Raw genomic sequence first — 12,256 nt, forward strand, 5'->3', positions numbered from 1 at the left:
AGTGTTGGAATTTAGGTCAGTGGTTCCACTGCCTGCCTTGCAAGTGCAAGGTCCTGAGTTCAATCCCTGGTACTAGAAAACGAAAACAAACAAGCAAACATACACACACACAAACAACAACAACAAAACAAACAAAAAAGACAAAAAGCAAATCTAAAAAACATATTTCTCTGATTACATGCCTGTGGTTATATTCTGGGCTCTACAGTTTTGTGGTAGTTCCAATTCACAGGGTTACTCTGCTGTCACTGTTAGACAAAGAAGGAATATAGAGCCCAGATCCATACTGGATGATCCCAGCAAGCCTGCAGTAGTAGCATAAGGATGGGATACTGAATAATCTCAGCAAGCCTGCAGTAGAAATAAGGCAGGGTGACAATTCTAGTGCTTTCAACTGCAGAGAAGTTCAGTCTGAACTTGGTCTCTGGTTTGGAGTTGGGGCCTGAGTTGTTCAGCCTGCAACATTCTGAGTATCTCCTGCCAGCTTGACCTTGGCTCCCTGACCCCAGATGATTTCCATTATTGTGCCTCACCCAGTCACTGTAAGCCTTGGGATGAAGCAAGCCACCCCATGGCTGTTCTGAGTCCTAGGTTCAGTGGTCCCCTCCCTAAAATTGTATCTGGCGAAACACCCTCTCTAGGGGACTCTTGGACTGGAGTCACTCATTAGCTGTTATAGCTTACAGCATCCACTGAGTCATTCCACTGGTTCATTCTCCTAAAATGTCTCTGGAGTTCACCCACCCTCTTTGTAGATTCAAACTTCCTCTCTCATGCTGCAAGCCAGGAGTCAGAGAAAGTGTTATTTGCCACATCCTTTTTCTCTATTGAGATCTGTCACTTCACTTTCCATGTGGGCTCTAATTTTCCCTTCAGATCCTATCTGGGTTTCCCCAGATCCATCTCCCTTTTACTTTTCTTCCCCATGTTATTATATTCCATTGTCTGGATTTCAAATCTTGGTGAGTCTGATTTACTGCTCCTCCATCTTCCCAGCAGTCTCTAGCATTTTCTTGTAGAACAGGTCTGGCGGAGATATATTTTCTTGGCTTTTAAACAGAAGTCTGCTTTATCCCTCCTTAATTTATTAAGGGGAACTCAGTTAGCATTTTTTTCCTTCAGCGCTATGGAAGTATTATGACTTTCTCTAATGGACTGTAAAGCTTCTGTTGAGGAGTATGCTATCAGGAAATGTTAGTGCTTCTGCAGCCATGAAACTCTTCTCTTTCTTTCATCTGTGGAAGCTTAATTATACATTGTTTTGAGGGTAGAATTGATTTGAGTTCAGTTTGCCTGGTGATTTTTGACCTGTTGGTGTCTGGATATTTGTATCATTCTCTTGATTTGAGAACTTATTATTTATTTGTAAAAGCTTTCTTTTCTGTTGACATTTTCATTCTTGATCCCGTAGCACAAACATTTGCTTCATTTCCTTTCTATAACCTTTCTTCATTTCTCTCCATTCTTTTTCTTCTTCAACTATTTTTAATAGCTTCTTTCATAGCTTTCTAATTCTTTATTCTCATTGATCTATCCTGCTATTGATTACATCTATTTTCAATTTTGCTGAGTGTTTTTCTCAGCTTAAGATTTTTTGTTTCCATCTCTTCATTAAATTTCTATTAGCATATTGATGCATTTCTCCATTTTCCTCAAGCTTATGAGTTTCCATTAAAATGATTGTTTCAAATTTTCTATTTAAAAATTCTCCCATACTGACTACTACCTGGTAAATTTCTATCACTTTATTTTGGGTACCGGGTAAGGTCATGCTTTTCTGAAATTTCTTGATGTTTACTGGCAGGCATTGTCATCTGGACATTATTTATTCCTGTTTTCCTAACCTAGCTTTATTTGTGTCTGCTACTCCAGAAATCTAAGATAGCTGCTTATATTGTCTGAGCCTATTCTCACTTTCTCTTTTTCATTACTGCATGTGGTCCAGGTTCAGATTTCCCAGGAGTCTTTTATTGCTGATCTATTATTACTTCAGTACTAGAGGGCAATCTAAACTTAGGTTTTCCCCATATACATTGTTGATGTATGAAGAAATAGTCAAGTGCCTAGAGTTAGCTGTCCATCCACACAAGTGTCTGCCTTGGTCAGGATAGGCACACATGCTTCATCCACAGTTACTGGCTTGGGTTTAGACACTGAAAGATTCTTTCTGGCACTAGACAGTCACTGTAAATGAACTAGTGCCAGGCACTTTTGTTACACTTGTAGCCACCAACGCTAATGAGTTGTGTTCCATCTGGAGCCAGTAGCTCATCAAGACCAGCATAACACTAGGTTAGAACCAAGGCCCACATTTCTACAGGTTCCCTATAGCTGAAATGTACTTGTAGGCCAAGACTATCATTACCAGCCATACGTGTGTTAGCTGAAATATGAGTGTAACAGACTGGAGCCACAAGTCATTCTCTGGCATTGGAGTAAGTCCAGCATCTCCATTATTAGGTTGCCCTGGGCATGAAGGATCTTGGGTTCTGCCCAGTGTTGTATTTCACCAGCCCAGCACTGAGTTCCAGGGCAAAGTATTATGCTTACTTCCCAATCCTACCTATAGTGTGCTCACTTTGGCAGCACATATTCCAATCCTACCTATATTGAGTGAAGTCTTGTACTAGACTGTGCCACCTAAATTTGGGGTGATGTTGGTGAAAGTAGTCTCTTGGCTACCTACACTTATAGTAAACTGGATCATGACTGGATGACACAGCTGAAAGGACCTACTCAGTTTCAGGGGTACATCAAGTCTCATGTCACAAATTGGCAGTTATGCAAGCCAAATAATTTCATCTACTCCTCTGGAGTGCTGGTCTCTGCTTAGTATCAGTTCAGTTCTAGAGCCCCATCTGTGAGCAATGGTCCAGTTATAGCTGTGCTACCCAGGAATGGGGTATGGATAATAGAGATAGTCTCTTGGCTACCAGAGCTAATGCTAAACTGGATTATATCTGAGTCACAAAGCTACAGAAGCCTGCACCTTCTTGGGAGGAATGGGCCCTGAACCCACTTCAAGAGGGGAACAGATGCAAGAAGACACTCAAGTCTTTCCTGACAACTCACAGGTCTCTTCTCGATGTGGGAGCTGGTCTAGGGGCATTGTTTGTCAGCTCCAGTTTGTTTACGAGGTCTTAAGTCCCTACTGGTTGCTTGGTGTCACTTTGAGGAAGCTACAATTGGATACAAAAAATGTCTTGTGCCAGGTTTTACACTCTGCTCTGCAATAGGTACAGCTTTGTTCTCCTTTTTGCTGCCCATGTTTGGAGGACGTGTGGTAGAGGAAGTTAGGTTCCTGCACTTTGGCAGTTTCAGCAGCTCATTCTGCATGTATCTTCCTGGTGACAGTGATCATGGGCTGTGACTAGCACTGGATTTCACTGTAGTGGGCCTGGAGCTGGATTTCAAGTCTAAGAACTGGACTTCATTCTCTTTTCCTTCCCCAACCAAGAGGAGTCTCTTCTATGCTGCTTAGAGTTGGGGAAAGGGGACAAAAACAAAACAAAACAAAAACCCTCTTCTTTCTGCTTTCTTCGGTGCCTCTTTTCATTTTGTTAACTGAAAGTAGGCAAAATGATCTATCACCTAATTTTGTTAGCTCTTGAAGGCAGTTTGGTGTGTGAATAGCTGTTCTATTTGGGGTGTCAGTGCAGAAAGGACTGACCTAGGATGTTAGCCACCATCTTGCTCTGCCCCCTCATTTATTTATTTTTGAAAAAATAATATAATCAGTTTCAGTGATTTCAGGCTTGGTGTGAATTTATATCACCTTGTTACAACCTTTAGAATTAGAGAGACTTTCATCTTATAGTAGAATTAAAGGCTTTGACACTTTTTTAGAGGAATTTTATGTATCAGTAAACATTATTTTTTGTTTTCCTCTATTAAAACCTTCTGGTTATAATTTTATTGCTCTATATATCAAATTCCCTGTAAACAAATGCATTATCTTTTATTCCACTGAATTTGATTTTTTTTGCTAGTAACTAGAATCCATCCTAAAAACAGTTCTAACCAATTTCTCCAGTCATTGCCTATTTTGTATCTGGATACAGTACTTTATGATTGGAAATGCTTCCTTCAGTATCTTTCTCTTTTTAATCTCTAACTCTTAGTACAGCTATACATAAATTTTAAGTTCTTTAAGATACTTATAAATTTAATTAGTTCACTTAACCAAAAATAAATTCTAGAGCATCATCAAAAAGTGTTCTAAAGCCAGACACTTACACAGTGTTCTTTTCTATGTCTAACAATCAGTGGTAACTCATCAGTGACATTTGAAGTCAGTAAATTCAGGGATCAAATTAAGACATCCTCCACATTTAAAGTTGGAAGAAATTGAAACACATAATCACACATATAGGACATATGTATGTAGAGCAAAGTCTAGGAAATTCAGACTGTTCCAAATAGTTTGTTATGTATGACTGTTATAATTTAAAAATGGAGTGTACTGTTTAGGCTTAGCAGTCACAAATGATGTTTTAGACAATTTATTGACATATGTTTAGATTTCTAGTCTGAGAAAAACTCTGCAACCAAACATGTGTAAGTAGGTTTTTGACATTTGAAAAAATATTCTCATTATGAATAGAGAACAGTATAGATGGCATAGGTATGAATGGAAATGTTTAGAGACAGAACTAGTTCATTTGCATACACTGTAGATATTCAGACAGGTCATAAAAGACATAGACCCTGTTCTGTGTTCCTCAGTGGAGGTCAGAATCTTGAGTGAAAGATACAAAGAGAAAATTATAAATGATCCAATAAGTACTATGATGTAAGTGTAGAAAGAAGACAAAGGCAACAGAAAATACAGCCTCCTAAGACATTCTGGGTGAAGCAGTAAGGGCTTATATGTAGAGGCCATAACTAAGGGCTGGAGAGTTTTATAATAAATTTGGTTTTGATCTTGTTTGATTATAAAATTATGAATGCATTATGAAGTATAAAATATGAAATAATCATAAATAAGAAACTACAAATTACCCATGATTTTATCACCCAAAGACAATGTTAGTATTAATTTAAAATATTTCTTTGCAAGTATCTTTTTTGATATAGGATCTCCCTATGTAGTTCAGGTTGACCTTGAACTCACTATCTAGCCCAGGCTGGCCTCAAACATGCAGTGATCCTCCTACCTCAGCCTCCCAAATGCTGGGATTACAGGCGTGCACCTACACACTAAGTTCCTTGCATGTATTTTAAATGGTTGATTCTTATTGTTTGTATAATTATACATTTTTAAAAGTTTAAAATGTTAAATAATCAAGTATAAACAAAATATCAGACATTTAATTCATTTTAGGCCAAGAAATAAATCATGATAGTGTGACTGAAAGTTAAAGATTAAATTTTTAGATTAGGTAATCTAGGAAGGCCTTTGATGGAGTTTCTATGTGTCGTTAGAATATATAGTAAGTACTGTGATTCACTGCAGGAAAATTAGGTGAAATTCACTGAATGTTATGAAATCAGTAGTGCAAACACCTCCTGACAGAACTAAGTTTGTTATTTTTGGGAACAGGGGTAACAGTCTGGCTGAATCATACAGGTAGCCTCATGAATAGTAGAAGATGAGACTGGAGGAGTGAAGCCAGGATCGTGTTTGGCTTGATATTCAGGGATAAGGAGTTTTGTAAATGGACAAGGCTGGAAGGGGAATGCTTCAGTCACCATCATAGTAGCCAAGGTTCTTGGTGATGCTGGCTTCAAATGGGAAGTAGACACGGTATAATTCCAGGGATATTTTCATAGTAGAAGCTTCATGATTTACTTGTGAATCCAGATTGAGAACTGGAAATTAACAAAAAGGGGAAATCAAGGGTGATTCTTCGGTTTTGATTTAAACAGCTATGTGGGTGATGGATTAGAATGATTTATCAAGTTATACCTGGATTTTCCTGGTTTTAGCACTGAAAAGCATATGTCTAGGGAAACCCTTTGTCCTAGGCAAATTAGAGTAGTTCTTTATACTGAATACAATTTAGTATGGAACAGTTTTTACTTTTGTATGTTAGAGGAACCAGAATCAACAATTATATTTTTGCTTTCTGCAATATGAGCTACTTATACACATCAGAGTGGAAGTAGGACTGGTATAAGAAAAAGGATGTGACAATTAAATCATATCAGAAAACAATTACGAATAAATCATGTTCATTTAACTTTTATTTCAATTGTTCTATAATCCTGGAAATAAACAATAATAATCTTACGATATTATGACTCAAACTATTTTTAAATCAAGTGCTAACAAGTGCTATTTTTTAACCAAGTGGCATCAGACTTATAGTACCAGTTACTGATTCAATGAAAAAGTGTATATTCATTTGTATAAAACTTTACATATTCATAAAATGCCAAGATGTTAAAAAATCTCTCTTAGTTATAACTATTTTTCTCTAGTCCTATGTGTTGTGTCTTCAGTGTTTCCTGATCTTTTCATCACAAAGTCTTAAAGTGCTTTGGATGTCAGTTTAAGTAATTTATTCCAAGGTAGAAAATTGAAGCAAGATCTACTTTATGTTTAGTTTCCACCACTGATTAAGTTGTGTAATGAAATGATGTATGACAAAGGGATAAAGAGAAAAATGAACTGCTTTATGGTATCTTGTTACATTGGAATTGGTTTTGTTTATTTAAGAACAGAAAATAAAAGATGTGGGAAGTAGTTGGGAACTTAGAGTTGGGGAACGCAGAAGAACAATATCTGAATTGACTATGTGCACAAGCTTTTATATTTAATAATTTCTCTCTATATAAAACCATGCATTCTTTATATTCAGATTCTTAATATACATACTTCATTGATCATTTTTGTAAATAATGTCTTCATAGCTTTTTATCATTTATATGAGTGAATGAATTTTGAAAATTTGCTCAAGCTCAAATATTTATCCTTTAACAATTTTCACATGCTTATATATATATATGGATTCTTTTAGTATAGTCATTGAAGACTTCTTAAACTAAATACTTACTAATGTGGAAAACATATTAATGAACTATCACTAGCCTGTTTTCTAGAAATTGTTTATCATCTTAGCTAGAGGGACCTGCCTAGTCAAGCCATAGAACAGGCATTTTTTTGATTAGGAACGAAAATCAGGAAGCTATAATTTTTACTTGAAGCTAGAATATTCTACTGGTGTCTTCTTGTCATTGACAACAGAAGGAAAATACTGAAATACAACTATCCAGAAGACATGCCTGCTTAAGAATTTGGCTAGAAAGGTAAATATTATGGAGACTGCCACAGAATCATATATTGCAGAGCATGTTATGTGCCTCCTAACTTCTTCTTAAAAATGGGATATTAGTATATATTGCTGTAGCCTTTCTGAGGTCCTGGTCAAAAAGATAGAGTCACAGTAAAAAAAGATAGAGTCACAGTCACAGATGAGGAAAAGAGAGATGTCATTTGTATGAAAATATGTTAGTGTCATATTATTAAATTATTGATTTTACTGACAAAACTATTTCAAGGGTTTTCATTGTATCATTTCAAATCATCTTTATCTCATTCATCATAATTTGAAGCCCATTACTCCAGTGTAGGCATCACACTGAACTATGAGATTCATAGGAATGGAAAGCTGGATTTGTGAGAATGGAAGGGATATTAGAAGATTGCAAGGAAATATGCTGGAATAAAGTAGAGGGAATGAGACCACTGGGTAGCCCAACTTGATGGAGATTCGTGTAGTTGGATGGCAGAGATTGGGGAAATGAAATGAAGTAAATGATTATTTTGGGTTATATATGAGCTTGATTATCAAAGCAAAAAATGTTTGCATTCAAGCAATGGCAGCTTTTCCCATGAAATGTGTGTGTGTATGTGTGTGTGTTGTGTGTGTGTGTGTGTGTGTGTGTGTGTGTGTATGTGTGTGTTCATTTCCGAGGTGAGTAAATCAAAGCTCTGGAACCTAAAAGAACTGTTTACAATTACTAATTAGTTAAATTTACATCCTTCAAGAACTTATATATTTTTCCATCCATACAACAGGGAGTCAGTGATGATCTTCCAAGAAACTACAAGAGATGAAAATACCTTTATAACAGGGAAAACCTGAAAACATTGACCAAATTTTATATATAATTCTCTGGAATGTAATATGCTTGGACATTTTATTTTGAACTAGATGGCTTCCCAAATCATCACCATCATCAAAAATTGTTTAGTGCTTTTTACAGAATAGTTTATTTCAAACATAGATATTTAAGAATTTCATTAAAAAGAGAAAAAATCCGAAAAAATGATTTTATATTCAGTAAATTAGACCCAATCCAACCTTATGAGGGTGTATTGAAATTATATTGATTCATGTGGGCCTAGGACCAGGTAGGTACTCTCTGTCCACTGTTTGTCTGGATACTTTGTTTTAAAGAGACAGTAAGTTTGAATTCTCAGAGTGAATAAAAGCTCTCTCAATGACAGCTGCTCAGTAATGAGAACATTGTAGAGTTCATTGTAATAGGGTTTTAAAAAAAAATCTGAGTAACAGCAATCATTTCTTTCACTAAGGAGATATGACTGCAAATGCAAGGTCCTGAGTTCAATTCCCAGTAGGGGGGTGTAGGGAGAAAAGAAAAGAAAAGAAGAAAGAAAAGGCTTGTAAAAATGCTCATAGATTATGTTTATGTTAAGTTTATTTGAATGACCAAAAAGCAGAGGTTGTTCATGCACTAAATAGCATCTTTAATCTTTAAGACAGCAAAATACTGTAAGATAATTAAAAGAAAAAATAGAAAGAAAGGAAAGAAAAATAAAGACTCATCTTAATCCCCTAAGAGTGAATTGTAGTCTGGTTCTGGTTCAGCAAATTTGGAGAAAATGATTATTTTCATTGCTTAAGTCATTTGGGCAAATTTGTGCTTTTGAGTAAGGCTAAGCAATTATGGGATTTTTTTTTCTTCTTCTACCTTTTACCTGAGACGCGGAAGAAAAAACAGCTAGTAGTGTTTTATTTTTAAGACAACTGTGGGAAACAATAACTATTTTAATTAACTCTCACCTCCTCTGAAACTCATCGTCAATTTCTGTGTTATAAATTTTATATTTATTTTATATGTAACATTGGATTGTTTTTATTTAAATGTTTCTTTCTAAAAGTCGAAACTCCTTGAGAGCAAGGGCTTTTTGTCAGATTTCTGTAACTCCTATACACTCATCACATGGGTAGAGATCACACCATCTGGATCTTTGTGAAATTAAAACTTGCTGACACTGAACTAATAATAGACCCCTTTAGTTTGTACAGCATAATTGGGAAGTAGTTTCTGTAGTATTATCTAGCAGCAGGTACCTTAGTAACAATCCAGAAATATTTCACATTCAGTGAATTTAAAAAATTAAATAATTTCATGTTAACACCCCTAACCAAGAAGCAGAAAACTAAATCTTGATTCGTCTGGGTAGTACCCACTGAAAGATTTTGTTAACCTTCCTCTAGAAACCAAATAATCTTTAGATCACAGGATAGAACATGATAAACCAATAGTTGTTATAAGGAGCTACTAGAAAATGTCATGACTCACTCATTTCGTGGCAAAAAAATAAGGATATTTCTTCAGAACCCCTCTTGACTGCCAAAGTGGACCCACACAATTATGCCTATCAGGAAAAAAGCGATCTGCTGTGTTTTAAGGTATCGTTTCATGCATTGTTTTACATTCACTTTGCTACTTACAGATTTAAAAAAAGAAAGGACAAGAAATAGGTGCCCAGGGAAACAAACTCAAAATGCAGACTCAGCTTCCAATTCCCTCAATGAGCCTGAGGTTTAGCTTGAGTGACAGTAGAATCCCCAGCCAGCCAATTAGAGTGTGGTTGAATTGGAGGAAGGCTGAGAGATGCAAGAAACAAAGTCTTGCTAGAATGTTCGGGGGTGGGGTGGGGAGCATTGGAAAGTGTACTATGGCAGGCGGAAGTGATTAGATTTGATTTAAATTGAGTTTTCTAACAGTAGTACTAGAGCAGAGAACCGCTAGACTTATAGGTAATGGATGGACTTCTCTGAGCAGTAGCTGCAATAAAGGCAGAGTTAAAAATGAGCAAGATGCAAACCATTGTGAAAGGCTCATTAGCTGCATTTCACTTGTATGACATTGTGTAAATGGCATCCAGTGTAGCTTTCATCTGGGGCCTCTTGCGCTTGCAAGGCAGGCGGCAAAACCACTGAGCCAAATCTCCAGCCCTCATCTGGGTTTCTTGCAGCCTCAAATCAGTAGTTCTTTGAGTGGTAAATATGCCTTTCTATAATTGGTCTGAAAGAGTTTATTTTTAAGATCATTAATATTTCTGTGAATTTGTGCAGTTTGTAATAACTAAAGATCAGTACTAAAATGTAGGATGCTTGTTTATATTTTTAACAAGTTGTGCATCATTGTCATGATTTTTCCCTCCAGTTTGTAAAATCAGATGGATAATATGAAGGATCTCTGTTCTTGGGTAAATTCAATAAAAAAACATTTTTAATCTTTTCATACTCTGAAGTGTTGAGTCACTAACTGTGTGGGAAGAAATTTGATTTTTGTTTGTTTTTTTAGGTAGTCCACATTCCTGTTTTATTATCCTAGAAAGCATATCCTTCTCTCTGCTTTCTATAAGCAGTTCTTTCAGGTGACATGTGGGAAGTATGACTTTTCTTCTCTAGTGCCTGTCTGGGAAGTCTATCAGTAACAAATCCCACTGTTTTGACTTATTTAATAAAGAGGCTATTTTTCCCTATTTACATTTTAGTGAGGTCATTGGCAGTCTTCTATATCAAAAGGAGTTATGATAGTTAAATTACAAGGCATTGCACTCCATTAACATATTTTCTGTTTATATAAAGATTGTAATTTAGTTTTTCTATTTAAGAGAAACTGTCATTTTTAAAGCCCTCATAAGGTGTCGTGTTAAAAGTTTTAAAATGATTTTCTCTAAAAATCAAGTGATTCATGGAGTCAAGAAGTGGTATTAAGTACCTATTGCTTTTTCTAAGGGAAAAAAATAACCAAATAATTGAACTTTTCCTATCATCATGATTAATGCAGTGCCATTTTGGAGTTTTTATTCATTCCCTCTTGGCAACTGCTGAGAGGTAAAGTGAAGGTATTACAGCTGTGCATTCAGAGAACTACACTATACAGAAGTTCAAGCAACAACTGCAAAAAGTAGAAAAAAAAATCATGTCATTGCTGTGCTATGAATATTATGTACCTCCCAAATTCATGTTGAAACTCAATGCCCTTTGTGGTAGTATTAAAACATGAGATCCTTTGAGAAGTCATAAGGGCTTCACGCTTATGGATGGGATTAATGCCCTCAAAAAGAGGCTTCAAAGAACTGCCCATCTTAGTTACTTTTCCTTTTACTGAGGTAAAATACCCACTACCCAAAGTTCATGGAGGAAAAGTTTATTGTAACTCACAGTTTGTACAGGTTTCAGTCCATAATCAACTGGTTCGAAAGCAAGGTGGCATGGCAGAGGGGTATCACAGAGGAGAAAGTTCATGGCAGACAGAAGGCAGTAAAGGCAGCAAGCAAGTGACTGAAACAGTGCTTTCTGTCCCTTATATTCTATTAAGGCTACATGGACTTCGGGTGGGTAGCACTCACACCCAGGGAGGGCCTGCCGCTTATCCCCTCCCACAACTATGCCAAAGCAATCAGTGGACTAATTTAGTAAGCACACACCTTTGATTTCAGCAGCACACACTTAATCCCAGCATCACACACTCTAGATCCAAACACCTCTGAAAGTTCCTATATATGATTTCATGAGGATTTGAATGGAGGTCTAGATACAAGCCATAGCACTGCCTATCCTTTCTATATCTTCTGACATGTCAGGAAACTGCAAGAAAGGCCATCTATGAAACAAATTATTTTTTTTTGGGGGGGTGGTTTTAGACAGTTGAGACAATGTAGTTGAGACTGATCTGGAACTCACTATGTAGCCCAGGCTGGTTTCAAACTCACAGCGATCCTCCTACCTCAGCCTCCCGAGTGCTGGGATTGCAGGCGTGCGCCACCACACCCGGCCAATGAAACAAATTCTTACTAAAACACACCTGGTAATATTGTCTTGGACTTCTTAGCTTCTTGAACTGGGAGAAATTTATTTTTATTGTTTATAAATTACCTAGCCTAAAGTATCTAGTTATAAAAGCAGAAATGAACCAAGACAGGTATGTACTATTTTTATTGTTTAATAATTTATGTACTTCTAGTATTTATTACTATTATTCTAAT

This window comes from Fukomys damarensis, unplaced genomic scaffold, assembly GCF_012274545.1.
Source record: "Fukomys damarensis isolate Sample0158 unplaced genomic scaffold, DMR_v1.0_HiC HiC_scaffold_39, whole genome shotgun sequence".
Classification (NCBI taxonomy): domain Eukaryota; kingdom Metazoa; phylum Chordata; class Mammalia; order Rodentia; family Bathyergidae; genus Fukomys; species Fukomys damarensis.